The sequence below is a fragment of the Pseudophryne corroboree genome, chromosome 1 (genome assembly GCF_028390025.1).
Source record: "Pseudophryne corroboree isolate aPseCor3 chromosome 1, aPseCor3.hap2, whole genome shotgun sequence".
NCBI classification, from domain to species: Eukaryota; Metazoa; Chordata; class Amphibia; order Anura; family Myobatrachidae; genus Pseudophryne; species Pseudophryne corroboree.
In genome coordinates, this window is record NC_086444.1 from 207,524,075 (window position 1) to 207,551,665 (window position 27,591).

Here is a 27,591-nt window from a genome sequence, read left to right on the forward strand (position 1 = left end):
ATACCTGTGGTGTTTTCTTTTTTTTCTTCATACTAGTTTAGCAGTCTGCTGACAGTGTCCACCAGGTCCGTTATACAGTATATTATATATATAAGCAGCAGTACGGTAGGCCACGGCTGTACCTACCTCTGTGTCGTCAGTGCACTCGTCGTCCATAAGTAATATAATACTATACTATCCATCCATCTACATTGTATACCTGTGTTTTTTTTTCTTCTTCATACTAGTTTAGCAGTCTGCTGACAGTGTCCACCAGGTCCGTTATACAGTATATTATATATATAAGCAGCAGTACGGTAGGCCACGGCTGTACCTACCTCTGTGTCGTCAGTGCACTCGTCGTCCATAAGTAATATAATACTATACTATCCATCCATCTACATTGTATACCTGTGGTGTTTTTTTTTTTCCCTTCATACTAGTTTAGCAGTCGGCTGACAGTGTCCACCAGGTCCGTTATACAGTATATTATATATATAAGCAGCAGTACGGTAGGCCACGGCTGTACCTACCTCTGTGTCGTCAGTGCACTCGTCGTCCATAAGTAATATAATACTATACTATCCATCCATCTACATTGTATACCTGTGGTGTTTTTTTTTTTTTCTTCATACTAGTTTAGCAGTCTGCTGACAGTGTCCACCAGGTCCGTTATACAGTATATGATATATGTAAGCAGCAGTACGGTAGGCCACGGCTGTACCTACCTCTGTGTCGTCAGTGCACTCGTCGTCCATAAGTAATATAATACTATACTATCCATCCATCTACATTGTATACCTGTGGTGTTTTTTTTTTTCCTTCATACTAGTTTAGCAGTCTGCTGACAGTGTCCACCAGGTCCGTTATACAGTATATTATATATATAAGCAGCAGTACGGTAGGCCACGGCTGTACCTACCTCTGTGTCGTCAGTGCACTCGTCGTCCATAAGTAATATAATACTATACTATCCATCCATCTACATTGTATACCTGTGGTGTTTTTTTTTTTCTTCATACTAGTTTAGCAGTCTGCTGACAGTGTCCACCAGGTCCGTTATACAGTATATTATATATATAAGCAGCAGTACGGTAGGCCACGGCTGTACCTACCTCTGTGTCGTCAGTGCACTCGTCGTCCATAAGTAATATAATACTATACTATCCATCCATCTACATTGTATACCTGTGGTGTTTTTTTTTTCTTTCTTCATACTAGTTTAGCAGTCTGCTGACAGTGTCCACCAGGTCCGTTATACAGTATATTATATATATAAGCAGCAGTACAGTAGGCCACGGCTGTACCTACCTCTGTGTCATCAGTGCACTCGTCGTCCATAAGTAATATAATACTATACTATCCATCCATCTACATTGTATACCTGTGGTGTTTTTTTTTTTTCTTTTTCTTCATACTAGTTTAGCAGTTTGCTGACAGTGTCCACCTGGTCCGTTATACAGTATATTATATATATAAGCAGCAGTACGGTAGGCCACGGCTGTACCTACCTCTGTGTCGTCAGTGCACTCGTCGTCCATAAGTAATATAATACTATACTATCCATCCATCTACATTGTATACCTGTGGTGTTTTTTCTTTCTTTCTTCATACTAGTTTAGCAGTCTGCTGACAGTGTCCACCATGTCCGTTATACAGTATATTATATATATAAGCAGCAGTACGGTAGGCCACGGCTGTACCTACCTCTGTGTCATCAGTGCACTCGTCGTCCATAAGTAATATAATACTATACTATCCATCCATCTACATTGTATACCTGTGGTGTTTTCTTTTTTTTCTTCATACTAGTTTAGCAGTCTGCTGACAGTGTCCACCAGGTCCGTTATACAGTATATTATATATATAAGCAGCAGTACGGTAGGCCACGGCTGTACCTACCTCTGTGTCGTCAGTGCACTCGTCGTCCATAAGTAATATAATACTATACTATCCATCCATCTACATTGTATACCTGTGGTGTTTTTTTTTTCCTTCATACTAGTTTAGCAGTCTGCTGACAGTGTCCACCAGGTCCGTTATACAGTATATTATATATAAAAGCAGCAGTACGGTAGGCCACGGCTGTACCTACCTCTGTGTCGTCAGTGCACTCGTCGTCCATAAGTAATATAATACTATACTATCCATCCATCTACATTGTATACCTGTGGTGTTTTTTTTTCTTCTTCATACTAGTTTAGCAGTCGGCTGACAGTGTCCACCAGGTCCGTTATACAGTATATTATATATATAAGCAGCAGTACGGTAGGCCACGGCTGTACCTACCTCTGTGTCGTCAGTGCACTTGTCGTCCATAAGTAATATAATACTATACTATCCATCCATCTACATTGTATACCTGTGGTGTTTTTTTTTTCTTCTTCATACTAGTTTAGCAGTCTGCTGACAGTGTCCACCAGGTCCGTTATACAGTATATTATATATATAAGCAGCAGTACAGTAGGCCACGGCTGTACCTACCTCTGTGTCATCAGTGCACTCGTCGTCCATAAGTAATATAATACTATACTATCCATCCATCTACATTGTATACCTGTGGTGTTTTTTTTTCTTTTTCTTCATACTAGTTTAGCAGTTTACTGACAGTGTCCACCAGGTCCGTTATACAGTATATTATATATATAAGCAGCAGTACGGTAGGCCACGGCTATACCTACCTCTGTGTCGTCAGTGCACTCGTCGTCCATAAGTAATATAATACTATACTATCCATCCATCTACATTGTATACCTGTGGTGTTTTTTTTTTTCTTCATACTAGTTTAGCAGTCTGCTGACAGTGTCCACCAGGTCCGTTATACAGTATATTATATATATAAGCAGCAGTACGGTAGGCCACGGCTGTACCTACCTCTGTGTCGTCAGTGCACTCGTCGTCCATAAGTAATATAATACTATACTATCCATCCATCTACATTGTATACCTGTGGTGTTTTTTTTTCTTCTTCATACTAGTTTAGCAGTCTGCTGACTGTGTCCACCAGGTCCGTTATACAGTATATTATATATATAAGCAGCAGTATGGTAGGCCACGGCTGTACCTACCTCTGTGTCGTCACTCGTCGTCCATAAGTATAAGTAATAATAGTATACTATCCACCCATCTACATTGTATACTTGTGGTGGCTTTTAGTTGTGCGCAAAATATGGAGAACAAAAATGTGGAGGTTAAAAAAATAGGGAAAGATCAAGATCCACTTCCACCTCGTGCTGAAGCTGCTGCCACTAGTCATGGCCGAGATGATGAAATGCCATCAACGTCGTCTGCCAAGGCCGATGCCCAATGTCATAGTACAGAGCATGTAAAATCCAAAACACAAAAGATCAGTAAAAAAATGACCCAATAATCAAAATTAAAAGCGTCTGAGGAGAAGCGTAAACTTGCCAATATGCCATTTACGACACGGAGTGGCAAGGAACGGCTGAGGCCCTGGCCTATGTTCATGGCTAGTGGTTCAGCTTCACATTAGGATGGAAGCACTCATCCTCTCGCTAGAAAAAAGAAAAGACTTGCGGCAAAAGCACAGCAAAGAACTGTGCGTTCTTCGAAATCCCAAATCCCAAAGGAGAGTCCAATTGTGTCGGTTGCGATGCCTGACCTTCCCAACACTGGACGGGAAGAGCTTGCGCCTTCCACCATTTGCACGCCCCCTGCAAGTGTTGAAAGGAGCACCCGCAGTCCAGTTCCTGATAGTCAAATTGAAGATGTCAGTGTTGAAGTACACCAGGATGAGGATATGGGTGTTGCTGGCGCTGGGGAGGAAATTGACAAGGAGGATTCTGATGGTGAGGTGGTTTGTTTAAGTCAGGCACCCGGGGAGACACCTGTTGTCCGTGGGAGGAATATGGCCATTGACATGCCTGGTCAAAATACAAAAAAAATCAGCTCTTCAGTGTGGAATTATTTCAACAGAAATGCGGACAACTGTGTGTTCCCTTTGTCAAGCTGTAATAAGTAGGGGTAAGGACGTTAACCACCTCGGAACATCCTCCCTTATACGTCACCTGCAGCGCATTCATCATAAGTCAGTGACAAGTTCAAAAACTTTGGGCGACAGCGGAAGCAGTCCACTGACCAGTAAATCCCTTCCTCTTGTAACCAAGCTCGCGCAAACCACACCACCAACTCCCTCAGTGTCAATTTCCTCCTTACCCAGGAAAGCCAATAGTCCTGCAGGCCATGTCACTGGCAAGTCTGACGAGTCCTCTCCTGCCTGGGATTCCTCCGATGCATCCTTGAGTGTAATGCCTACTGCTGCTGGAGCTGCTGTTGTTGCTGCTGGGAGTCGATCGTCATCCCAGAGGGGAAGTCGGAAGACCACTTGTACTACTTCCAGTACGCAATTGACTGTCCAACAGTCCTTTGCGAGGAAGATGAAATATCACAGCAGTCATCCTGTTGCAAAGCGGATAACTGAGGCCTTGACAACTATGTTGGTGTTAGACGTGCGTCCAGTGTCCGCCGTTAGTTCACGGGGAACTAGACAATTACTTGAGGTAGTGTGCCCCCGTTACCAAATACCATCTAGGTTCCACTTCTCTAGGCAGGCGATACCGAGAATCTACACGGACGTCAGAAAAAGACTCACCAGTGTCCTAAAAAATGCAGTTGTACCCAATGTCCACTTAACCACGGACATGTGGACAAGTGGAGCAGGGCAGACTCAGGACTACATGACTGTGACAGCCCACTGGGTAGATGTATTGCCTCCCGCTGCAAGAACAGCAGCGGCGGCACCAGTAGCAGCATCTCGCAAACGCCAACTCGTTCCTAGGCAGGCTACGCTTTGTATCACCGCTTTCCAGAATACGCACACAGCTGAAAACCTCTTACGGCAACTGAGGAAGATCATCGCAGAATGGCTTACTCCAATTGGACTCTCCTGGGGATTTGTGGCATCGGACAGCGCCAGCAATATTGTGCGTGCATTACATCTGGGCAAATTCCAGCACGTCCCATGTTTTGCACATACCTTGAATTTGGTGGTGCAGAATTATTTAAAAAACGACAGGGGCGTGCAAGAGATGCTGTCGGTGGCCCGAAGAATTGCGGGCCACTTTCGGCGTACAGGCACCGCGTACAGAAGACTGGAGCACCACCAAAAACACCTGAACCTGCCCTGCCATCATCTGAAGCAAGAGGTGGTAACGAGGTGGAATTCAACCCTCTATATGCTTCAGAGGATGGAGGAGCAGCAAAAGGCCATTCAAGCCTATACATCTGGCCACGATATAGGCAAAGGAGGTGGAATGCACCTGTCTCAAGCGCAGTGGAGAATGATTTCAACGTTGTGCAAGGTTCTGCAACCTTTTGAACTTGCCACACGTGAAGTCAGTTCAGACACTGCCAGCCTGTGTCAGGTCATTCCCCTCATCAGGCTTTTGCAGAAGAAGCTGGAGGCATTGAAGGAGGAGCTAAAACAGAGCGATTCCGCTAGGCATGTGGGACTTGTGGATGGAGCCCTTCATTCGCTTAACCAGGATTCACGGGTGATCTATCTGTTGAAATCAGAGCACTACATTTTGGCCACCGTGCTCGATCCTACATTTAAAACCTACGTTGGATCTCTCTTTCCGGCAGATACAAGTCTGCAGAGGTTCAAAGAACTGCTAGTGAGAAAATTGTCAAGTCAAGCGGAACGCGACCCGTCAACATCTCCTCCTTCACATTCTTCCGCAACTGGGGGTGCGAGGAAAAGGCTACGAATTCCGAGCCCACCCGCTGGCGGTGATGCAGGGCAGTCTGGAGCGACTGCTGATGCTGACATCTGGTCCGGACTGAAGGACCTGCCAACGATTACTGACATGTCGTCTACTGTCACTGCATATGATTCTCTCACCATTGAAAGAATGGTGGAGGATTATATGAGTGACCGCATCCAAGTAGGCACGTCAGACAGTCCGTACGTATACTGGCAGGAAAAAGAGGCAATTTGGAGGCCCTTGCACAAACTGGCTTTATTCTACCTAAGTTGCCCTCCCTCCAGTGTGTACTCCGAAAGAGTGTTTAGTGCCGCCGCTCACCTTGTCAGCAATCGGCGTACAAGGTTAATTCCAGAAAATGTGGAGAAGATGATGTTCATTAAAATGAATTATAATCAATTCCTCCATGGAGACATTCACCAGCAGCAATTGCCTCCAGAAAGTACACGGGGACCTGAGATGGTGGATTCCAGTGGGGACGAATTAATAATCTGTGAGGAGGGGGATGTACACAGTGAAAGGGGTGATGAATCGGACGATGATGATGAGGTGGACATCTTGCCTCTGTAGAGCCAGTTTGTGCAAGGAGAGATTGATTGCTTCTTTTTTGGTGGGGGCCCAAACCAACCAGTCATTTCAGTCACAGTCGTGTGGCAGACCCTGTCGCTGAAATGATGGGTTCGTTAAAGTGTGCATGTCCTGTTTTTACAACATAAGGGTGGGTGGGAGGTCCCAAGGACAATTCCATCTTGCACCTCTTTTTTCTTTCATTTTTATTTGCGTCATGTGCTGTTTGGGGAGTATTTTTTGGAAGGGCCATCCTGTGTGACACTGCAGTGCCACTCCTAGATGGGCCAGGTGTTTGTGTCGGCCACTAGGGTCGCTTAGCTTAGTCGTCACACAGCTACCTCATTGCGCCTCTTTTTTTCTTTGCGTCATGTGCTGTTTGGGGAGTATTTTTTGGAAGGGCCATCCTGCGTGACACTGCAGTGCCACTCCTAGATGGGCCAGGTGTTTGTGTCGGCCACTTGGGTCGCTTAGCTTAGTCACACAACGACTTTGGTGCAGCTCTTTTTTTCTTTGCATCATGTGCTGTTTGGGGACTATTTTTTTAAGTGCCATCCTGTCTGACACTGCAGTGCCACTCCTAGATGGGCCAGGTGTTTGTGTCGGCCACTAGGGTCGCTTAGCTTAGTCGTCACACAGCTACCTCATTGCGCCTCTTTTTTTCTTTGCGTCATGTGCTGTTTGGGGAGTATTTTTTGGAAGGGCCATCCTACGTGACACTGCAGTGCCACTCCTAGATGGGCCAGGTGTTTGTGTCGGGCACTAGGGTCGCTTAGCTTAGTCGTCACACAGCTACCTCATTGCGCCTCTTTTTTTCTTTGCGTCATGTGCTGTTTGGGGAGTATTTTTTGGAAGGGCCATCCTGCGTGACACTGCAGTGCCACTCCTAGATGGGCCAGGTGTTTGTGTCGGCCACTTGGGTCGCTTAGCTTAGTCACACAACGACTTTGGTGCAGCTCTTTTTTTCTTTGCATCATGTGCTGTTTGGGGACTATTTTTTTAAGTGCCATCCTGCCTGACACTGCAGTGCCACTCCTAGATGGGCCAGGTGTTTGTGTCGGCCACTTGTGTCGCTAGCTTAGCCATCCAGCGACCTCGGTGCAAATTTTAGGACTAAAAATAATATTGTGAGGTGTGAGGTGTTCAGAATAGACTGAAAATGAGTGGAAATTATGGTTATTGAGGTTAATAATACTATGGGATCAAAATGACCCCCAAATTCTATGATTTAAGCTGTTTTTTTAGGGTTTTTTGTAAAAAACACCCGAATCCAAAACACACCTGAATCCGACAAAAAAAATTCGGTGAGGTTTTGCCAAAACGTGTTCGAACCCAAAACACGGCCACGGAACGGAACCCAAAACCAAAGCACAAAACCCGAAAAATTTCAGGTGCACATCACTAATATATATATATATATATATATATTTACTTACCAGTAGATTTTTGGATTGTGGGAGAAAACTCACGCAAGCACAGGGAGAATATATAAACATGGTGGAAATTGAACCCATGACCTCAGTGCTGTGAGGCAGTAATGCTAACCATTACACCGTCCGTACTGCCAAATATATATAACAATTCCATTGGGTAAAAACGTCAGAAGTGCCGCCTAATCTTTCTCTGGTCATACGCGCACGCAGGGGGGGTTTCCGAGTACCTAGAAACCCCCCTGGCCGCCGATCTATCGGTGCTAGTGGACGATGTGTTTTTTTTTTAGAAAGAGAAGCTCACGTTACTGCAGCTACCTCCTCAGCTCCACTGTCAGTGTGTGAGTGACAGTGAAGTGACAGTGAGAATCTGGCTGCCGGCTGCCTGTAGGGGGAGCTGCAGCGAAGCGTGCAGCTCCTCTCAGGCAGTAGAAGCCAAGGGACTTTGAAACAGAGGAGGTCATTCCGACCCGATCGCTCGCTGCAAATTGTCGCAGCGCAGCGTTCGGGTCGGAACTGCGCATGTGCCAGCGCCGCAGTGCGCCGGCGCATGGCAGTCGTCGGTGCCCAGCGATCGCCTCTGAGACAGAGGCGGGCGCTGGGCGGGACTAGGCGTGGTCCGGCCAGTGGCCGGATCGTTGGGGGGGGCTTGGCGTGGCAAGGCGGCTGCGTGACGTATCACGCAGCCGCTGCGGCCAGCAGCAGCGAGACACAACTACCGGCCAACCGCAGAAGCTGCGCTGGCCGGGAGTTACTCCACAGATACAAAGGCATCGCCTCTGTGCGATGCTTTTGTATTTGTGCGGGGGGATGCCGGCACTGACATGCGGGGCGGACTAGCCCTGTGCTGGGCGTCCCCCCGCATGTCTGAGTTTACGATCGTAGCTCTGCGAAATTTAGCACAGCTACGATCAACTCGGAATAACCCCCAGAGTTGGGTGAGGCAGTGTCTGCTGAGTTCATCACGAATCTGCAGCAGCCAGTTGCGTCTACCACATACTGTATGTCAGGGGTTGAAGGAGGGGGCACTTTGAAAATAAATTGCTGCAGTGATTGGTGCAGCATGTACCTCCCCCAGCCAGTAGTATGTCATATGTATAGGTGCTGGGGGCTGTGCTTCCTGTTAATGGGTGTGTGTATATGTAATGTGTGTATGTATGTATGTATGTATGTATGTATGTATGTATGTATGTGTGCGTGTACTGTATATTGTGTGAGTATATGTGTGTGCTGTGTGCATGTATACTGTGTATGTATGCTGTGTGCATGTATACTATGTTTATGTATGTATGCATGTAAGCTGTGTTTATGTATGTGTGCATGTATACTGTGCAGGTATATTGTGTGGTTATGCATGTATGTATACTGTGTGTGCATGTATGTATACTGTGTGTGCATGTACCGTATATACTCGAGTATAAGTCGACCCGAATATAAGCCGAGGCACCTAATTTCCCCTAAAAAAACTGGGAAAACTTATTGACTCGAGTATAAGCCTAGGGAGGGAAATGCAGCTCTAGCCGTACACAGCCATCATACTTCCAGATATGCCCCCAGTGCCAGATATGCCCCCACAGTGCTAGATATTTGCCCTCATAGTGCCAGATATGCCACCACATTGCCAGATACAGATATTCCCCCATGGTGCCAGATATGCCCTCATATGCAGATATGCCCTCATAGTGCCAGATATGCCCCCACAGTGCTACATATGCCCCCACAGTGCCAGATATGCCCTCATAGTGCCAGATATGCTCCCACAGTGCCACATATGCCCTCATACTGCCAGATAATCCCCCACAGTGCCAGATATACCCCCACAGTACTACATATGCCCCCACAGTGCCAGATATGCCGTCATAGTGCCAGAAAGGCCCTCATAGTGCCAGATATGCCCCCACAGTGCTACATATGCCCCCACAGTGCCAGATATGCCCTCATAGTGCCAGATATGCCCCCACAGTGCTACATATGCCCTCACAGTGCCAGATATGCCCCCATAGTGCCAGATATGCCCCCTCAGTGCTACATATGCCCCCACAGTGCCAGATACCGTATGCCCTCATAGTGCCAGATATGCCCAGCCCCCAACTACCCCCCCCGACACCCCCGCGCTCACCCGCGCCCCCTTCCCCCGCGGCCTGTCTCTACTCACCATCAATGACGGGGCACGGAAGTGCAGGCAGCAGCAGGCACTGCGGGCAGCGGTGGCCGGCCTTGGGACAGAACTCTGCAGCGGCTGAGGAGGCGGGTGGCGTGGCAGTGCTTCAGCGAGCATGGAGAGGGAGAGGGATGGCTGCAGCAGCGTTCCTGGTTGATGCACTAATTACAGTGCGCTGCTGCGGCTCCCGAGTCCCCCTCCCTCCTCCTCCTCCTTCCCTCATGGCTGCTCCCTGCGCTCTGCTCTTGCACAGGACTCCGGGAGCATCACTCGAGTATAAGCCGAGGGGGGGCTTTTTCAGCACAAAAAATGTGCTGAAAAACTCGGCTAATACTCGAGTATATATATTGTGTGTCTATGCATGTATGTGTGCTGTGTGCATGTATACTGTGTGTCTCTGCATGCATGTATGTATGCAGTGGCGGATCCAGGGGGGGGCACCAAGGCACGTGCCCCCCCTGTCGTTTAGAAGAAGATTTTTTTTTTCATTGATAGTGCACGACACTGTAGGGGAAAATGGGACGCTCCAATCTCCGCGGCGGCGGCCCCTGCAGTACGGGGGGAGATGGTGCAGTCCTGTTGCTAGACTGCACTGAAGTCCCCCCCTGTCCGGTCCGCGTCCTGCTGCTGTGAGTGCTGCCGGCGTCCTGCTCTCTGCCTGCACCCGGATCTCTAGCTCCTCCGCCCGTCCTGAATGTGACTGCGGCCGGCATCCTGCTGCTGTGACTGTGGCCGACGTCTTGATCCACGCCTGCACCCAGGTCTCCAGCTCTTCCCGCCATCCGGCTGCAGAGTGTGACTGCGGCCAGCATCCTGCTGCTCCCTGCCTGCAGCCAGATCTCCATATCTGACATCAGGTAAAGGTCCGCTCCCCATCCTACCCCTGGTACCTTCCGTCCACTCTTCTCAATGCCAGTACCAGGGAACAGTTTCCATAACAGGGGGCCATCAACAGTGTTAGTGTGGGGGTACGGGGGTGGTATATCAGTGGGTAGGGGTAATTCTTTGTGTGCCCCCCACCAGCCCACTGCGCCCATCGATGTCATTGCCCCCCCACCTAGAACCTACCTGCCAGTTCAGTCACAGGGATCCCCCTGCCCCCTTCCCATCCTACCTAGCGTCCCCCACCATCTCACTGGCCCCCCTCCCATCCCAATGTCTCCCACCCTACCAGCCCTGGGTATTCCCTCCCTTATTAAGCCCAGTGTACCCCCTTCTCCAACATAGTGCCACCCCTTCCCACCATGTCAGTGCCTATTTCCCATTCAGCCCAGTGCCCCCCTATATATCATTCACTGCCTCTCCCCATCAACCTCTATCTGGTGTCATCCATTGTCTCTCCCTGTCACCCTTTTAATGTCACCCACTACCTCTCCCTGTCTCCTACTGCCTCTGCCGTCACCTTCTCCCTCTCATCATCCACTTCCTCTCCCTGTCTGTCACCCTCTCCTTTCACACACTGCCTTTCCCCTGCATCACTATCTCGACATCCGCCTCTCTCTCCTGTTACCCTCTTCAAAGCATCACCCTCTCCCTCTCCATGTCAACTTTTCCCTGTCACCCACTGTGTCTCCGTGTCTACCATTCCTGTCACCCACTAGCTCATGGATACAGCATTCCCTTTGAAGCCACGCTTATTATTGTGGGCCACACCCACTTTCCCAGGAGCATGCTTGCCTTTGGCGCACAAAGTACCCCCCAAGTCATGGTGCCCCCCCTGTCATTTTTTTCTGGATCCGCCCATGTATGTATGTATGCTGTTTGCATGTATGCTGTGCAAGTACGTATGCTGTGTGCATGTATGTATGTATGTATATATGTATGTATGCTGTGTTTGTAAGTATGCTACTGTACAGTATGTGTGTGTATATGTCTATGTACACAGATGTACTGTATGTGTGTACAACTGTACATATATATAAATATGTATACACAGTATATGCACACACATACATACACTCATGCAGTGTGCTGTGTGTATATATATATATATATATATATGTTTATATAATGTGCTGTGTGTATGTATTTGTGTATATATAGTGATGTGCACCGGACATTTTTCGGGTTTTGTGTTTTGATTTTGGATTCGGTTCTGCGGCCGTGTTTTGGATTCGGACGCGTTTTGGCAAAACCTCCCTGAAATTTTTTTGTTGGATTCGGGTGTGTTTTGGATTCGGGTGTTTTTTTTACAAAAAACCCTCAAAAACAGCTTAAATCATAGAATTTGGGGGTCATTTTGATCCCATAGTATTATTAACCTTAATAACCATAATTTACACTCATTTTCAGTCTATTCTGAACACTGAACACCTCACAATATTATTTTTAGTCCTAAAATTTGCACCGAGGTCGCTGGATGGCTAAGCTGAGCGATCCAAGTGGCCGACACAAACACCTGGCCCATCTAGGAGTGGCACTGCAGTGTCAGACAGGATGGCACTTCAAAAAAAATAGTCCCCAAACAGCACATGATGCAAAGAAAAAAAGAGGCGCACCAAGGTCGCTGTGTGACTAAGCTAAGCGACACAAGTGGCCGACACAAACACCTGGTCCATCTAGGAGTGGCACTGCAGTGTCAGGCAGGATGGCACTTCAAAAAAATAGTCCCCAAACAGCACATGATGCAAAGAAAAAAAGAGGCGCACCAAGGTCGCTGTGTGACTAAGCTAAGCGACCCAAGTGGCCGACACAAACACCTGTCCCATTTAGGAGTGGCACTGCAGTGTCAGACAGGATGGCACTTCAAAAAAATTGTCCCCAAACAGCACATGATGCAAAGAAAAATTAAAGAAAAAAGAGGTGCAAGATGGAATTGTCCTTGGGCCCTCCCACCCACCCTTATGTTGTATAAACAGGACATGCACACTTTTTTTTTTTTTTAATAAAGTAATTTTTATTCAGCAAACTGGAGAATAAGGTACAGACATTGCAGAGCATTACAATATCACAACATTAAATCCATCAGCTCGAGGCGGAACCCCAAGATTGAGGGAAATTCACAGCTGAGGGATATCAAAACATGGCATAAGGGAATTACACATAATTTTCTGCTGTACAGATTATTTGGGTCTGCAAGATCCATAGCCATAAATATAAATCCTCATACATTTTTATATTTACTCCCTTAAACTAACCCATAAGAAACATAAAATCAAAAGAAAAAAAAAAAAAAAAGAACAAACCCGAAGCAAAGTGAGAAAGAGTATTCTGATTCCGGACCACAGTAATGATGCGGTTAAGCAGTCGATTCCGCAGGGCTCAGCCGCCAAGCATCTCAACTACGTCACTAAGCAGTAAATATTTGTTAAGTTAGCATTTCAGTGCCCTCTATAGTTGCGGGATCGGGTGAGAATGGGGGGAGTCAAGCCATGGAGACCAGACCCTTTCAAATTTGGCTGATGCGTTTTGTTTCATATATATATATCTTTCCTTAATTATTGTATCATTAATTAGGGTCTTAAGCGCAGAAACCAAGGGGGCTCTAGGGGCCATCCATAGCCTCGCAATGCAAACCTTAGCCAAGGCACATACACTGCCAGCATAGAGACCCATTGAAACAGACAGAGAAGAGCATCCCATCCCCAGAATACAGAATTGAGGGGTAAGCAGTTCGCCAGTCACACCCGTACTCTCCAGAATTGACCTGACCCCCAACCAGAACACCCTCAACCTCGGGAAATCCCACACTAGATGCCAAAATGTTCCCATCTCCCCCCCGCATTTAGGACATAGGCCAGATCCGCCCGTATCGAAAGTAGCCAGCCTAGCCGGAGTCATATACGTTCTGTGTAAAATGAAGAATTGAATCTGCTGATATCTAAGAGATTTGGTTACTTTTGCAGGGTATTCCAGAGCAAGGGCCCAGTCCTCCTCAGTTATTAAACCCATATCCTCCTCCCATCTCCCACAGAGACGTGTCAGAGGGTCCGCATGGAGCCTGGCAAGTAAATATCCATACGCACAGGAGACCATCTTAGCTCGACCCAAAGTAGCCACAAAGGTCTTGATGGGAAACGGGAGGATTCGTGGGGGGGACTCAGCAAACTGGGACTGGAGGGCGTGACGAAGCTGGAGGTATCTGAAAAAATAGGAATTGGGTAACCCAAACTCATCTTTCAGTTGCTGGAAGGATTTGAGTACTCCATCTAGGTAAAGTTGGGAGATAGAAACCAAGGATCTAGGGGCCCATACCTCCCGCCCCTCAAGCGCATGTAATTCAGGGAGCCAGTTAGAGTACCAAAGGGGGGTATCAGGGTCCAGACCATCGTATCCCAAGAGGACTCTCAGGGCCTGCCATATCTTTAATGCCTGGAAAATAATAGGGGGAAGAAACCGAGCTATGCTCCCACTCAGTAGCACCTGCACAGGAGAGAGGTGAGGGAAGTAACAGCAAATAAACTCACAGTGTAAGGAGTTAACCCCAGAATCTTGCGCCCACATACTAATATGAGTCAACTGGGCAGCGTAATAATACATCTGAAAATTAGGCAGAGCCAGGCCACCGTCAGAGCGCTGCCTGGTAAGGGCATTTAGCTGTATCCTAGGTCGTTTGTTAGCCCATATCAGAGAGGATAGAACACTATTTAATTTTCTAAAGAATATCGGGTAAATATATACCGGGGACTGGAGAGTAATGTATAAAAGTTTAGGCAGTATAATCATTTTAATAAGATTGACCCTGCCAGACACCGTCAGTGGAAGCTTACACCAAGTTTTGGATTTGCCCATGACCCACTGCATAGTTGGGTCTAGATTCAGGGGAACAAAATCAGAAGGGTCATTAGTTATGTGAATCCCGAGGTATTTAAATTGTATCGTCCAACATAGTGGCAGGGGGATTTTGGGAATAGTAGGGGGGTGGCCTATGACTGGCATAATGTACGATTTAGACCAGTTAATTCTAAGACCCGAGTGATCACCGAAGCACTCAATCACACGCAGCAGAGTGGGCATTGACTTGGTGTAATCTTGCAAGAACAACAACATGTCGTCGGCATATAGAGCTATTCTATCCTCACGTAAGCCCGTTCCGATTCCCACAATATCTGGGTGTGACCTTATCACACAGGCCAGGGGCTCGACGGCCAGGGCAAACAGTGCGGGGGATAGGGGGCAGCCCTGTCTAGTACCACGGGATAATTGAAAGGAGGGGGATACATAGCCGTTCACCAAGATCCTGGCACTCGGATGTTGATACAGTAACTTAGTCCAACAGATAAAGTTGGGTCCAAAGCCCATACAGGCCATCACCTCCCACAAATAAGCCCATTCAATGCTGTCAAAAGCCTTGGCCGCGTCTAACGAGACCACAGCTGAGTCAGAAGGGGAATTATGTGGGAGTTGCAAAATGGTATATAGTCTACGTAGGTTAATAGATGTGGACTTCCCTGGCATGAAGCCATTCTGGTCCGAGTGAACGAGGGAGGCGATCACCGTGTTGAGCCGTACTGCCAATATCTTTGCCAGGATCTTAGCATCGGTGGGAATCAGGGAAATCGGCCTATAGGATTCTGGAGACCCAGGGTCCTTACCAGGCTTTGGAATCACTATTATAATTGCCTCTGACATAGAGAGAGGAAGCTCATTATTGGCAAATATATCCAAGTATAGGGCATGGAGCCTGGGCCCAAAGAAATCTATATGAGTTTTGTAAACCTCGGAGGGAATCCCATCACACCCCGGAGCCTTGCCACTAGGGGACATACCAATGGCCGCAGTCACTTCCTCGAGCGTCAAGGGCGCCTCTAGCAGCTCACAGGCCTCAGGGGATAGTGCGGGCAATACCCCCCAGGTAATGCGAGATATCCAGAGTAGTGCACGTCAATTGTGAGCTATAAACTCCAGAGTAATAAGATCTAAATAACTGCGCGATGTCCAGCGTGGTGTCAACAAAGGAGCCATCCCCATCGGACATCTGGGTGATCGTAGACCCAGGCCGATCATAGTGTATCAGACGGGCCAGGAGTCCCCCCGTCCTATCAGCCTGCATATAGATATTAGTAGCCTTAAAAAGGAGGGAACGTGAGTTTTTATCGGACAGATGGGCCATCCAAGCCGACTGAGCCACCAGCCAGCGTACCTTCGTCGCGGGGGCACCATCTAGCAAGTATTGGGACTCTAGTTCCCTGGCGTCGCTTTCAAGGGCCTGTTCTCTCTCCCTGGAGGATAGTTTATGAGCCGCTATGCGTCCAATATAGGAACCTCTCAAAAAAGCCTTAAATGAATCCCAAACTATCTTACCCGGGGCCGACCCTACATTATCGTTAAAGTACCCCCCCACTGAGTCTCCAGGTCGCTGCAGTCACCCAGCTGGGTCAGCCAAGAGGGGTGCAGCTTCCAATAAGAGTGTCCCCTCTGACCTCCCACAGCAATAGTCATCAACATAGGGGAGTGGTCAGAGACCCCTCGGGCCTCATAATGAATGTCAATGATCCCGGGGACAAGGGCAGGGGACACTAGCATCAGGTTAATCCTGGAGAAGGAGCCATGAGTACTGGAAAAACAGGAGAACTGGCGGGCCGTAGGGTGACGGAGCCTCCACGCATCAACCCACTGCAAGCTATCTAAGAAATCTGCAAACTTGGTAGGGCCACCATTCGCCAGCGCAACATTCGGGGGATGCCATCGATCCAAGGACAAATCTAGGATGTTATTAAAGTCACCCAGGCATATCACTGGGGTGGTAGGAGATGGAGCAATGAAAGAGGCAGCCTGCTGCAGCACAGCATATGAAAAGGGAGGGGGGACATACACCGCTAATATGTAATAAGGCTGGGAGCTCAGTTTACATTTCATAAATATAAATCTGCCATATGGGTCAGTTTTGATCGACAATAATTCAAATTGTACTGATTTTTTAATCAGAATCGAGACACCCCTAGAAAAGGAAGAATGAGAGGCATGGTAAGCCCATCCCACCCAGGCCCGGCGTAAAGACAATAACCTATTTCCCTCCAAGTGGGTCTCACTGAGGCATGCAATATCCGGGTCATATTTCTTAATCATATTTAAAACCAGAGATCGTTTGATTTTGTTATTCAGACCTCGGACATTCCATGCCAGGAATTTCAGGTTAATCATGACTCCATGTAGACTCTATGTGCCTCCCGGATAGATAGTTCCCAAAAATATAACTGAGAACCAACATCATTAATACCAGCAGCACATGACGTACATAAGCCCAGCATTAAAATCCATAGCATCTGAAATAGTAGACATCCTTGCTTCAGAAAAAACTCAGGTAAGGGACATGCACACTTTAACGAACCCATCATTTCAGCGACAGGGTCTGCCACACGACTGTGACTGAAATGACTGGTTGGTTTGGGCCCCCACCAAAAAAGAAGCAATCAATCTCTCCTTGCACAAACTGGCTCTACAGAGGAAAGATGTCCACCTCATCATCATCCTCCGATTCCTCACCCCTTTCACTGTGTACATCCCCCTCCTCACAGATTATTAATTCGTCCCCACTGGAATCCACCATATCAGGTCCCTGTGTACTTTCTGGAGGCAATTGCTGCTGGTGAATGTCTTCACGGAGGAATTGATTATAATTCATTTTGATGAACATCATCTTCTCCACATTTTCTGGAAGTAACCTCGTACGCCGATTGCTGACAAGGTGAGCGGCTGCACTAAACGCTCTTTTGGAGTACACACTGGAGGGAGGGCAACTTAGGTAGAATAAAGCCAGTTTGTGCAAGGGCCTCCAAATTGCCTCTTTTTCCTGCCAGTATACGTACGGACTGTCTGACGTGCCTACTTGGATGCGGTCACTCATATAATCCTCCACCATTCTTTCAATGGTGAGAGAATCATATGCAGTGACAGTAGACGACATGTCAGTAATCGTTGGCAGGTCCTTCAGTCCGGACCAGATGTCAGCACTCGCTCCAGACTGCCCTGCATCACGGCCAGCGGTTGGGCTCGGAATTCGTAGCCTTTTCCTCGCACCCCCAGTTGCGGGAGAATGTGAAGGAGGAGATGTTGACGGGTCACGTACCGCTTGACTTGACAATTTTCTCACCAGCAGGTCTTTGAACCTCTGTAGACTTGTGTCTGCCGGAAAGAGAGATACAACGTAGGTTTTAAATCTAGGATCAAGCACGGTGGCCAAAATGTAGTGCTCTGATTTCAACAGATTGACCACCCGTGAATCCTGGTTAAGCGAATTAAGGGCTCCATCCACAAGTCCCACATGCCTAGCGGAATCGCTCTGTTTTAGCTCCTCCTTCAATGTCTCCAGCTTCTTCTGCAAAAGCCTGATGAGGGGAATGACCTGACTCAGGCTGGCAGTGTCTGAACTGACTTCACGTGTGGCAAGTTCAAAGGGTTGCAGAACCTTGCACAACGTTGAAATCATTCTCCACTGCGCTTGAGTCAAGTGCATACCCCCCTCCTTTGCCTATATCGTGGGCAGATGTATAGGCTTGAATGGCCTTTTGCTGCTCCTCCATCCTCTGAAGCATATAGAGGGTTGAATTCCACCTCGTTACCACCTCTTGCTTCAGATGATGGCAGGGCAGGTACAGGAATGTTTGGTGGTGCTCCAGTCTTCGGCACGCGGTGGCTGAATGCCGAAAGTGGCCCGCAATTCTTTGGGCCACCGACAGCATCTCTTGCACGCCCCTGTCATTTTTTAAATAATTCTGCACCACCAAATTCAATGTATGTGCAAAACATGGGACATGCTGGAATTTGCCCACATGTAATGCACGCACAATATTGGTGGCGTTGTCCGATGTCACAAATCCCCAGGAGAGTCCAATTGGGGTAAGCCATTCTGCAATGATGTTCCTCAGTTTCCGTAAGAGGTTGTCAGCTGTGTGCCTCTTCTGGAAAGCGGTGATACAAAGCGTAGCCTGCCTAGGAACGAGTTGGCGTTTGCGAGATGCTGCTACTGGTGCCGCCGCTGCTGTTCTTGCTGCGGGAGGCAATACATCTACCCAGTGGGCTGTCACAGTCATATAGTCCTGAGTCTGCCCTGCTCCACTTGTCCACATGTCCGTGGTTAAGTAGACATTGGGTACAACTGCATCTATTAGGACACTGGTGACTCTTTTTCTGAGGTCTGTGTACATTTTCAGTATTGCCTGCCTAGAGAAATGGAACCTAGATGGTATTTGGTACCGGGGACACAGTACCTCACTCAAGTCTCTAGTTGCCTCTGAATTAACGGTGGACACCGGAACCACGTTTCTCACCGCCCAGGCTGCCAAGGCCTGAGTTATCCGCTTTGCAGCAGGATGACTGCTGTGATATTTCATCTTCCTCGCAAAGGACTGTTGGACAGTCAATTGCTTACTGGAAGTAGTACAAGTGGTCTTCCGACTTCCCCTCTGGGATGACGATCGACTCCCAGCAGCAACAACAGCAGCGCCAGCAGCAGTAGGCGTTACACTCAAGGATGCATCGGAGGAATCCCAGGCAGGAGAGGACTCGTCAGACTTGCCAGTGACATGGCCTGCAGGACTATTGGCTTTCCTGTATAAGGTGGAAATTGACACTGAGGGAGTTGGTGGTGTGGTTTGCAGGAGCTTGGTTACAACAAGAGGAAGAGATTTAGTGGTCAGTGGACTGCTTCCGCTGTCATCCAAAGTTTTTTAACTTGTCACTGACTTATGATGAATGCGCTGCAGGTGACGTATAAGGGAGGATGTTCCGAGGTGGTTAACGTCCTTACCCCTACTTATTACAGCTTGACAAAGGCAACACATGGCTTGACACCTGTTGTCCGCATTTGTGTTGAAATAATTCCACACCGAAGAGCTGATTTTTTTTGTATTTTGACCAGGCATGTCAAAGTCCATATTCGTCCCACGGACAACAGGTGTCTCCCCGGGTGCCTGACTTAAACAAACCACCTCACCATCAGAATCCTCCTTGTCAATTTCCTCCCCAGCGCCAGCAACACCCATATCCTCATCCTGGTGTACTTCAACAGTGACATCTTCAATTTGACTATCAGGAACTGGACTGCGGGTGCTCCTTCCAGCACTTGCAGGGGGCGTGCAAATGGTGGAAGGCGCAAGCTCTTCCCGTCCAGTGTTGGGAAGGTCAGGCATCGCAACTGACACAATTGGACTCTCCTTGGGGATTTGTGATTTAGAAGAACGCACAGTTCTTTGCTGTGCTTTTGCCAGCTTAAGTATTTTCATTTTTCTAGCGAGAGGATGAGTGCTTCCATCCTCATGTGAATCTGAACCACTAGCCATGAACATAGGCCAGGGCCTCAGCCGTTCCTTGCCACTCTGTGTCGTAAATGGCATATTGGCAAGTTTACGCTTCTCATCAGACGCTTTAAATTTTGATTTGAGGGTCATTTTACTGAACTTTTGTTTTTTGGATTTTACATGTTCTCTACTATGACATTGGGCATCGGCCTTGGCAGACGACGTTGATGGCATTTCATCGTCTCGGCCATGACTAGTGGCAGCAACTTCAGCACGAGGTGGAAGTGGATCTTGATCTTTCCCTATTTTAACCTCCACATTTTTGTTCTTCATTTTTTAATATGTGGAATTATATGCCAGTATCAATAGCAATGGCCTACTACTATATATACTGCGCACAACTGAAATGCACCACAGGTATGGATGGATAGTATACTTGACGACACAGAGGTAGGTACAGCAGTGGCCTACTGTACTGTAATGCTATATATTATATACTGGTGGTCAGCAAACTGTGCAAAACTGAAATGCACCACAGGTATGGATGGATAGTATACTTGACGACACAGAGGTAGGTACAGCAGTGGCCTACTGTACCGCAATGCTATATATTATATACTGGTGGTCAGCAAACTGTGCAAAACTGAAATGCACCACAGGTATGGATGGATAGTATACTTGACGACACAGCGTTAGGTACAGCAGTGGCCTACTGTACCGTAATGCTATATATTATATACTGGTGGTCAGCAAACTGAGCAAAACTGAAATGCACCACAGGTATGGATGATAAGTATACTTGACGACACAGAGGTAAGTACAGCAGTGGCCTACTGTACCGTAATGCTATATATTATATACTGGTGGTCAGCAAACTGTGCAAAACTGAAATGCACCACAGGTATGGATGGATAGTATACTTGACGACACAGAGGTAGGTACAGCAGTGGCCTTCTGTACCGTACTCCTATATATTATATACTGGTGGTCAGCAAAATTATGCACTGTACTCCTACTATATACTACAATGCAGAGCCGGCCCTAACCAATATGATGCCCTAGGCAAGATTTTGGCTGGTGCCCCATAGCACCGCCGCTGGTTCTGCCTCTGACCTTGCACCTCTTTCCCAGCACCATCACCCCTCACCCATAGCAGTCCTTGTACCCCCTATATTTTAAATAGGAACAGTTCGCACATTTGACGCACAGCCCAAAAAGGGGCATCTTCTTGCTGGGAAGGGCCATGGCCACACAATAGTAACCCCAATTCCAATTACGCCACACAGTACTGCAACTTTATTCACATTTGATCATGCGATAGTGTCCATAATTCATATTACATCCCACAGTAGTATTACTTTACCTTATAAACGTTACTCCTCACAGTAGAACCCCTTATTCACATTACATCACACTGAATTGCTCCTTATTCACATTACACCACACCTTATTGCTCTTTATTCACATTAGACGACACAGTAGTGCCCTTTCTATATTCAACGCCACATAGTAGAGCACCTTATACACATAATGCCACACATTGGCAATGCATTTATACACAATTCCACACAGTAATGCCCCTTACACATATGAGACACATTAATGTCCTTATAAACATAATGCACCTTACACATTATGACAACCTTTATTAATGCCCTTTTACATATAATGTCCCTTACACATATGCCGCACATTATTAGTGCCCTTATACACATAATGACACACATAGTGCCCCCCTACACATTTGCTGCACATTATTAGTGCCCCTATACACATAATGACACACATACAGTAGTACCCTGTTACACATATGCCGCACATTAAAATTGCCCTTATACACATAAAGACACATATAGTGGCCCTTTACACATATGTTGCACATTATTAATGCATTTTTACATGACACACATAATGCTCCTTACACATATTCCGAACACTACTGCACAACCAACCCACTCACATGCACACAGCACTCACACTTCCACTAACACTGTGACCTCTGCCTCTGCTTGGATACAGATGTGTCCTCACAAATCTTGCATCAATGCTAACATCGGGCACCTTTTTTTAATGAAAATACATCTTATTTGCATTGCTATGTGGCTAGGATGCACAAGCAGATTCTGCTGATTAAACTGATATGCAGCATGCCTATATACTGTGTGAGACTGAGTCTGTATCTGCATATGAAATGCTACATACAGAATATAGGCATGCCGCATATCATTTTAATCAGCAGAAGCTGATGATGCCCCTAGGCATATCAAATGCCCTAGGCAATTGCCTAGTTTGCCTATGCCTATGGCCGGCTCTGCTACAATGCAGCACAGATATGGAGTGTTTTTTGCAGGCAGACAACGTATACTGGTGGTCACTGGTCAGCAAAACTCTGCACTGTACTCCTCCTATATAATACTGCTGGTCCCCAGTCCCCACAATAAAGCAGTGTGAGCACAGATATATGCAGCACACTGAGCACAGATATGGAGTGTTTTTCAGGCAGACAACGTATACTGGTGGTCACTGTCAGCAAAACTCTGCACTGTACTCCTCCTATATAATATACTGGTGGTCCCCAGTCCCCACAATAAAGCAGTGTGAGCACAGATATATGCAGCACACTGAGCACAGATATGGAGTGTTTTTCAGGCAGACAACGTATACTGGTGGTCACTGTCAGCAAAACTCTGCACTGTACTCCTCCTATATAATACAGCTGCTCCCCAGTCCCCACAATTAAGATATAAGCAAGCACAAATATTTGCATCAACAATGAATAAATGGAGAGGACGCCAGCCACGTCCTCTCCCTAACATTTCCAATGCACGAGTGAAAATGGCGGCGACGCGCGGCTGCTTATATAGAATCCGAATCTCGCGAGAATCCGACAGCGGGATGATGACGTTCGGGCGTGCTCGGGTTAACCGAGCCATACGGGAGAATCCGAGTATGCCTCGGACCCGTGTAAAAAGGGTGAAGTTCGGGGGGGGTTCGGTTTCCGAGGAACTGAAACCGCTCATCACTAATATATATATATATATATATATAGTATATGGTCGGAAACCCCCCCCCCCTCCCCCCATGAAATCCTGTGTTTACCACTGCCGGTGGAGCCGTAGCGGCTCCACCGGAGAAAGAATAGGCGGCACTTCTGACGTTTTTTTAAGTGGTATATTATTCGATCGACTGCATTTATGGATTTCAATTGAATAACATATATCACCTAAAAAATGTCAGAAGTGACGCTTATTCTTTCTCTGGTGGAGCTGTAACATTACACAGGAAAAACAAAAACACAGGTGAAAAAAACTGATTCATGCCCTGTACATTATTTATCATTTTTGTTCCTTATAGTAATGCCCCTTATACATTATGCCACACACCGCAATGCCCCTTACACATTATTCCACACACCGTAATTCCCATTACACATTTTTCCACACACCATAATGCCCCTTATACATTATGCCACACCGTAATGCCCATTACACATTATGCCACACACCGTAATGCCCATTACACATTATTCCACACACTGTAACGCCTACTACACATTACGGTGTGTGGAATAATGCCCATTCCACATTATGTGACACACTATAATGCCCCTTACACATTATGCCACACACCGTAATGCCCATTCAACATTATGCCGCACATCGTAATGCCCATTACATATTACTGCACACACGTAACACCTATATGTTATGCTACACATCATAATGCCCATTCCACATTATGCCACACATAGTGCCTATTACACGCTATGCCATAGACTGTAATGCCCATTACACATTATGCCACACACCGTAATGCCCATTACACATTATGCCGCACATCGTAATGCCCATTACATATTGCTGCACACACGTAACACCTATTACATGTTATGCTACACATCATAATGCCCATTCCACATTATGCCACACATAATGCCTATTACACGTTATGCCATAGACTGTAATGCCCATTACACATTATGCCACATACAGTTATGCCCCTGACACCATTTTATGCTCCACAGTAAACATTAAGGGACTAATAAAGAAGTGGAGGAATATGACCTAAGTAGGTACAGAGGAAAGTGATGAACATACAAAAAAGCGTATTTTTAGTCAGATGTATCCAGGGGTGGTGCGAGGGTGGGTCCAGTGGAGCGCGAGCTCCGGGTGACAAAAAAGTTAGAGGACGCAGATGGTGGGCACACTGACTCGGACTCAGAGACTAGGTGGGGAACAGGTCAGGCCAGTGGTGACAGCAGGAGACACTGACATCCAGCACATGCTGAAGCTCTGCCCACCCTCTTTATATATCTCACTGTCTGCTTGTAGCTGTGCAGCCGGGTTACTTTTGTCCTGCAGCCCCCACTGCTGCAGCACCTCTTTCTGCCCTGGCTGCTGCAGCACCTTTCTCTGCTCTGAAGGCTGTAGCACCTCTCTCTGCCCCGGCTGCTGCAGCAACTCAGTCTGCCCCGGCTGCTACAGCACCTCTCTCTACATTGATGCTGCAGCACCTCTTTATGCCCCAGCTGTTGCTGCTGCAGCACCTCTCTCTGTGTTAGAAGCTGCAACATAACATGTATAAAGTCTGTGGTGTAACATGTATAAGCGACTCTACTGCGGTGTAACATGTATAAGCGGCTCTACTGTGGTGTAACATACATAATCGACTCTACTGTGTTGTGTAACGTGTATAAGGGTCTCTACTGTGGTGTAACGTATATAATCGGCTCTACTGTGTGTTATAACGTGTATAAGGGGCTCTACTGTGGCATAACATGTATAAACAGCTCTTCTGTGGTGTAACATGTATAAGCGTCTCTACTGTGTGGTGTAACGTGAATAACGGTCTCTACTGTGTGGTGTAAAGTGATTAACAGAAACTACTGTGCAGTGTAATGTGAATTGGTACTATTCTGTGGTCACACCCCTACCCCATGAAGCCACGATCCTATATATTTGTTGCGTGCCTGGGGCACGCGCTGTCCCTGTTTTAAACTTGGGGTGCTAGAGGAAACTTTTGCCCTGAGCTCTACAAGGTCTAGAACCAGCCCTGTCACCAATTTAGAATTTTTTTATAGTTTTTATTTTCAAATATAACATGCCACCACATGTTGACCAAGCACCCAATTCCATAAAGGGCAGGGGGTGCCGAAACATACCCTTGCTCTGGGCACCATGGCACCTAGCTACACCTCTGGATGTATCTGAAGGTGGGTTTAGCCCCAAAATACTTACAGCAGGCCACTCTGCTGATGCCATTTTAAAAAGGCAGGTAGAGGACTGTGTGCTCCAAAGGCTGCATGTTCAGGAACTAGGCGCACCCCACATGGGAGCCCAGTGGGCTCTAGCGGCAGCAGGTGCGGGAACCAGGCACGCCCCACGTGGGCGACTGGCAGGTGCCAGTGGTGGTGGCTATGTTAATTGGGTGCACTCCACGTGGGCACCCCACGGGCTCCAGCGGTGGCGGGTTCGGGAAACGGGTGCACCACATATGGGCATCTGGTGGGCTCCAGCGGCGGCTATGGGAACTGTGGGGGTCATTCCCAGTTGATCGCTTGCTAGCTATTTTTTGCAGCGCTGTGAACAGATAGTCGCCACCTATAGGATAGTGTATGTTTGCTTTGCAAGTGTGCGATCGCATGTGCAGCCAAGCACTACAAAAAAGTATGTTGCAGTTTCTAAGTAGCTCAGAACTTACTCAGCCGCTGCGATCACTTCAGCCTGTACTTGCCCGGAATTGACGTCAGGCACCCGCCCTGCAAACGCTTCAACACGCCTGCGTTTTACAAACCACTCCTAGAAAACGGTCAGTTGACACCCACAAATGCCCTCTTCCTGTCAATCTCCTTGCGATCGGCTGTGCCAATGGATTCTTTGTAAAACCCATCACTCAGCAACGATCCGCTTTTTACCCGTACGACGTGCCTGCGCATTGCGGTGCATATGCATGCTCAGTTCTGACCTGATCGCAGCGCAGCAAAAAATCCTGGTGTGGGATCAGGTCTAAATGACCACCTGTGTGCAGTGCACCCCACGTGGCCGCCCTGCAGGTTCCAGCAGTGGTGGGTGCAGGAACTGGGTGCACCCCACGTGGACACATAAGCAGAGTAGCTTCCTGGCTGTAACCTGTGCAGCAGGCTGGCCACTCCCCCCTCCTCCTGCTGCACAGCGCTGCCTGTACAGTGTCTGGCTCTGCACACTACTACTTATTAAAAAATAACTTCCGAGTCAGTGACGAAATGCTGGTATGCCATACCGCGGCATACCGGCCCACTTTGACATATTATATTATATATAATATATACACACTAGTGATGTGCACCGGAAATTTTTCGGGTTTTGTGTTTTGGTTTTGGATTTGGTTCCGCGGCCGTGTTTTGGATTCGGACGCGTTTTGGCAAAACCTCCCTTAAAATTTTTTGTCGGATTCGGGTGTGTTTTGGATTCGGGTGTTTTTTTTACAAAAAAACCTCAAAAACAGCTTAAATCATAGAATTTGGGGGTCATTTTGATCCCATAGTATTATTAACCTCAATAACCATAATTTACACTCATTTTCAGTCTATTCTGAACACCTCACAATATTATTTTTAGTCCTAAAATTTGCACCGAGGTCGCTGGATGGCTAAGCTAAGCGACACAAGTGGCCGACACAAACACCTGGCCCATCTAGGAGTGGCACTGCAGTGTCAGGCAGGATGGTACTTCAAAAAAATAGTCCCCAAACAGCACATTATGCAAAGAAAAAAAGAGGCGCACCAAGGTCGCTGTGTGACTAAGCTAAGCGACACAAGTGGCCGACACAAACACCTGGCCCATCTAGGAGTGGCACTGCAGTGTCAGACAGGATGGCAGGTTTAAAAAATAGTCCCCAAACAGCACATGATGCAAAGAAAAAAAGAGGTGCACCAAGGTTGATGTGTGACTAAGCTAAGCGACACAAGTGGCTGACACAAACACCTGGCCCATCTAGGAGTGGCACTGCAGTGTCAGGCAGGATGGCACTTCAAAAAAATAGTCCCCAAACAGCACATGATGCAAAGAAAAAAAGAGGCGCACCAAGGTCACTGTGTGACTAAGCTAAGCGACACAAGTGGCTGACACAAACACCTGGCCCATCTAGGAGTGGCACTGCAGTGTCAGGCAGGATGGCACTTCAAAAAAATTGTCCCCAAACAGCTCATGATGCAAAGAAAAAAAGAGGCGCACCAAGGTCGCTGTGTGACTAAGCGTGGCCGGCACAAACACCTGGCCCATCTAGGAGTGGCACTGCAGTGTCAGACAGGATGGCACTTCAAAAAAATAGTCCCCAAACAGCACATGATGCAAAGAAAAAAAGAGGCGCAATGAGGTAGCTGTGTGACTAAGCTAAGCAACCCAAGTGGCCGACACAAACACCTGGCCCATCTAGGAGTGGCACTGCAGTGTCAGACAGGATGGCAGATATAAAAAATAGTCCCCAAACAGCACATGATGCAAAGAAAAAAAGAGGCGCACCAAGGTCGCTGTGTGACTAAGCTAAGCGACACAAGTGGCCGACACAAACAC